This window comes from Gossypium arboreum, chromosome 1 (assembly GCF_025698485.1).
Source record: "Gossypium arboreum isolate Shixiya-1 chromosome 1, ASM2569848v2, whole genome shotgun sequence".
NCBI lineage: Eukaryota > Viridiplantae > Streptophyta > Magnoliopsida > Malvales > Malvaceae > Gossypium > Gossypium arboreum.
This window is the reverse complement of record NC_069070.1, coordinates 71,448,012-71,453,082: the sequence shown is the minus strand read 5'-3', so window position 1 is coordinate 71,453,082 and position 5,071 is coordinate 71,448,012. Positions and strand designations below refer to the sequence as shown.

The window sequence follows — 5,071 nt, the reverse complement described above, 5'->3', positions numbered from 1 at the left end:
TGAATAAGAATTTGAGCAACAAAAAGATGATAAATTGTTCTATAAATGACATTTGAGTGATAGAAAGATTAAAATAATATGAAAAATATAGATTACTATGATAAATAGCATTATAAATTAGTGAAATAAAAGAGAAAGGAGTAAACAAACGCTGAAGGAGAGAGGTTTGGTGTCAAAAATGCAGTTGGAAGCGGTGTACGGGCGTGGTGGGAGGGCGTATGGAGTTGCAGCAGCTAATGTTAGGGTTTTTTGGGTGAAGAAGACAATGAATAGTGCATCCTATTTATAGATTTTGGGGCCACGGCCAGGGAACACGCCTGTGTTTCCCAATTTTTGCCCGTGTGACTCACGAATTTTGAATTTGGGTGCGTCTGAATTTTAGTCCACGCCCATGTTCTTTGGGCGTGTGGGTGCACACAGCCGTGTCGTACGATCGTGCCTGGTTTTGTTCACTTCTCCCATGCCCGTGTATGTAGGCCCACGCCCGTGTTCGTTTAATAGGTTCGACCACGAGTTCTAGACACGGGCATATCGCACGCCCATGTTGTTTTGGCAGGTTCGCCCAAGACCATGTCGCACAGTCATGGCGATTTATCGTAGCCCGTGTTGGGGAAATCTTTCCCCTATTTTCACACGACCCTAAGAAAACCCATGTGCTTGGCCATGTTTGTGTGGAAAAACCTGTATTCAAGATCTTTGTTAGTAAGTTAGGTGTTAAATACTAAAATTTAAAGAAATTAATATTGTTAGTGCTTGGGTTGCCTCCCGAGAAGCGCTTATTTATAGTCTAAGCTCAACTTACCTCTCCATTGAATGGTCATAGTGGTTCGAGAAGTTTATACTCCTCATTCCTACTATCATTCTCATCAAAATAAGGTTTTAGACGGGTGTTGTTTACCTTAAAAGTGCTGAATTTGGGATGACTTACAACGACTGTACCGAACGGGAAAATGCTAAGTATCGTAAGAGCGATTTCTTCATTCAGTGTGGTAGTGACAATGTGAGGATCTGTGGCATCTAATAAGACTTTATCTCCAACCTTAAGTTGACGTGGGAAGGTGTTAAGCTCGTTCTGGCGTAGTTTTGGTTTATCATGTGTTCTCAGTTTATGCATCCGCCATTCATCTAACTCCTCGATTTGTAGCCTTCGATCTTCATGAATAGGTCTAGAACAATGAAATCAACGGGAAATATAAATTTATCGACTTTAACTAGCACATCTTCAATAATACCCCTAGGGAATCTTATAGTTTTATCTGCTAATTGAATGCTCATCCTAGTCTGGTTGGGTTTCCCAAGACCTAATTGTTTGAACATTTTGTAGGGCATGACGTTAATACTGGCCCCTAAATCAGCTAATGCATTATTAACATCTAAACTCTCAATTAAGCAAGGAATCGTAAAACTCCCTGGATCTTTTAGTTTGTTGGGTAGTTTATTCTGTAGAATAGTTGAGCAAACTGCGTTTAGCTCCACATGCGATGCCTCGTCCAACTTCTGTTTATTTTTTAAAAGCTCCTTTAAAAATTTCATTGCGTTTGGCATCTGCGATAGAGCTTTAATAAACGATAAGTTAATATGTAATTTTTTTAAGAGTTTAAGGAATTTACCAAATTGTTCATCTGAGCGGTCTTTCCTTGTCGTGTTGGGGTATGGCACACGAGGTTTATATTCGACATTCACTGATTTGTTTTTATTATGACCTACCTCACCTTGACCTCTGCTTACCACAGTTTCTTGCCTCGGTTCTGGCTCAGGCTCAACGAATCCTTTTTCATCTTGAACATTAATCGCATTGAGCTATTCCCTTGGGTTGGGTTCAGTATTACTTGGTAAGCTACCTTGTGGTCGTTCAGAGATTAGTTTGGAAAGCTGGCCGATCTGAGTTTCGAGCCCTTGGATTGACACTTGTTAATTTTCAAGTGCTGCCTCGGTGTTCTGGAAACGGGGTTTTGACACCAAGATAAATTTAGACAGCATCTCTTCAAGGTTCAGTTTCTTTTCCTGTTGATAGGGTGGTTGTTGAAAACCCGGAGGATGTTGTGGTCTTTGATTTCCTTGACCGCCCCACTAGGAATTGGGATGGTTCCTCCAGCCTGCATTATAAGTGTTACTATATGGGTTATTTTGGGATCTAGAGTTATTGTTACCCATTTATTGAACTTATTCCTCCTCGATGCTAGGATTCAAGGGTTGATACTCTATGCATGCTCCTCCTCCATTCGTCTCGCACCTCATTACTGGATGTACCTGGGTAGAACCAAGTAAACCATCAATCTTTTTATTTAGAAGTTTTACCTGGTTTGACACCATAGTAAGCGAATCGACGTTATAAACATCTGCTATTTTAGTTGGCTTAGTCCTCATGACTTTCCACTGATAGTTATTCAGTGACATCTCTTCAATAAACTCATAAGCATTTTCAGGTGTTTTATTATTTATGGTTCCGCCAGCAGCTACGTCAACCATTTGTCGAGTCGAAGGATTCAGGCCATTATGGAATGTTTGAACCTGTATCCAAAGCGGTAACCCATGACGAGGGCACCTTCTCAATAAGTCCTTGTATCTCTCCCATGCATCGTAAAGAGTTTCTAAGTCCATCTGCACAAACAAAGAGATATCATTACATAATTTGGCCGTTTTAGCCGGTGAAAAATATTTTAATAGAAATTTTTCGATCATTTGTTCCCATGTAGTGATTGACCCTCGTGGTAACGAGTTCAACCATTGTTTAGCTTTGTTTCTCAATGAAAAAGGGAATAACTGGAGACGAATGGCATCATCAGAAACACCATTAATTTTAAATGTATCGCAGAATTCCAGGAAATTTGCCAAGTGAGTGTTCGGATCCTCATCCTGCAAACCATCAAACTAAACAAATTGTTGTATCATTTGAATAGTGTTAGGTTTTAGTTCAAAATTATTTGCAGCAATAGTAGGCCTAACTATACTTGACTCAGTTCCTGTTAAAGTAGGTTTAGCATAATCATACATAGTATGAGGAGCAGGATTCTGATTTGCTAGTTCAACATGCATTGCAGGAGGTAACTGATTGTCTTGGTTTTCAGCCATCTCTTCGGTTGGGGTTTGAGTATCGTCCTCTTGCTCGTTCTCTATGTATCTTAAGCATCGCCTTATTTCTCTTTAGTTTCTGCGAACTGTGCGATCGATTTCTTCGTCAAAAAGTAGTGGTCTTGACGGGCTTCTTCTAGTCATAAACTATAAAAACCTACCAAGAGAAAGAAAAAGTAAATTAATAGATAATAACAATAAAAATTAAATTTAAATTAAATTGCAAGAAAAATAAATGGCTAAAGTAATAAAAATTGAGCGTTCCTAACATCTTAGTTCCCCGGAAACGGCGCCAAAAACTTGATCGTGATTTTCGTGTGACAGGTTTTAAATATTTATAAAGAATCATTCTTGAAACTAACTATTATCACGATGTAGGCAAGTGTACCTATCAAACTGTAATATCCTGAATTAGGATCTAATCGGAATAGTGGTTTTGTGACCACAAATCCGAGGTCAAAAAATTTATTTTATTATCATTTTAAGGTCTATGGCATGATTGCATGATTGTGTGAAAATTTCGTTTAGAAATTTTATCGATAGAGGGTCCAATTTGATATTTAGGACTAAATTACAAAAGTTGTAAAATGTGTGTTCTAGTTCACAAAGGTATTAAGTACTTGTGATTAATGGGTTTTTAAAGTGGAGGTCCTTGGATAGTAATTAGACCGTTGTACTAGTTTGGACAAAAATACCTAAAGGAAGATAAAACACCATAGTTTTTTAATTAAGGGCATTTTGGTCATTTAGTTATTAAAATGAATTAAAAACAAAATTAAAAGCCAATTTTTGTCCATCTTCTTCATTAGGCCGAAATTTCAAGGGTTCCCCATAGCTAGGGTTTGTTTCAAGCTTCCAAGCTTCATAGTAAGTGATTTCAAGCCCCATTTTTAATGTTCTTTACGTTTTTGGAATCCCGGTAGATCGATTTAACTTATGCTAGCAATAATTCAACCTAAGGTTCATATTTGGAAAAATACCCATAGGTGAAAGAGGTTTTAAATTACGTTAGACAACTTGTGCTACTTGGCTTTAAGTGAAAACGAGTAAAAGGGCTTAATCGGTAAAAATACCTAATAGTCATAAGTACATGTTAGAGTGTGAATTTGATGTTGCCATAGAAGGGAAAAATGATCAGCATGTCATAAAACATAAGAAAATAGGATGAGGTTTAATTTACGAGCCTTGGGGAAAAGTGCAAATATGTGAAAGTTTAGGGGCAAAATTGTAATGTTGCCAAAGTTCGTACTAAGGGCTGTTTTGATGAATGTATGTATTAAATAAAATTAATTTGGCATTATAGATCACGAGAAACGAGATTCAAGTCGTGATCGAGGGAAAAACAAAGTTTATGAGGAATAGGCTCGATTGCTAAAATTTTGTATCGAGGTAAGTTCATGTGTAAATAAGGTAACATAATTTTTATTTTAAGTGATTTAATGTTATTTATATGACATGATACTTATTATCATGAAATGTGATGTTTTATAAATTATTATTTGGTGATATGCAAATTATGTGAACAACTTGATAAGTATGAGATGTTAGTAAGTATCGATTTCTATATTCCGAAGAAGGCGATCGAAATGTGTAATTGAAAAGAATCCCATTTGAACCTTGGGAATAGATTAGGGTACAAGTAACATGTCACTAGGATGGTTGAGTTCTGAACTCGTTGAGTTGAGTCCGAGTTCGTGAGATGTAACTAGGCATCCGAGCTCATTGAGTTGAGTCCGAGTTCACTTATGGATGCGAACGCCCGAGTTCGTTGAGTTGAGTCCGAGTTTGTTTATGGGCAAGTTACTTGGTAGCTTGGCTACATAGATTTTAAAAGCTATTGAGCTTATTTAGCTATGAGTATAGCACTTATGTGCACATTATCCGTGTATCTGAAATCATATTCCGATGTGTTCAACGGGAGATCTCTAATAGAATAAGGAGAATGGCTAACACGAAGGAGACATGTTGGTAAGTGTGATGAATAAGAAAATTTGACAGG

The 5,071-nt window shown here is 37.5% G+C and overlaps 1 non-coding gene across 1 annotated transcript; it reads left to right on the top strand.

The window, feature by feature from the left end:
• Window positions 1–2,527: 2,527 nt before the first annotated feature.
• Window positions 2,528–2,634, top strand: LOC128282298 (small nucleolar RNA R71). Its single transcript, XR_008272520.1, has one exon. It is a non-coding gene; the product is annotated as a small nucleolar RNA R71 (small nucleolar RNA).
• The last annotated feature ends 2,437 nt before the right edge of the window (window positions 2,635–5,071 follow it).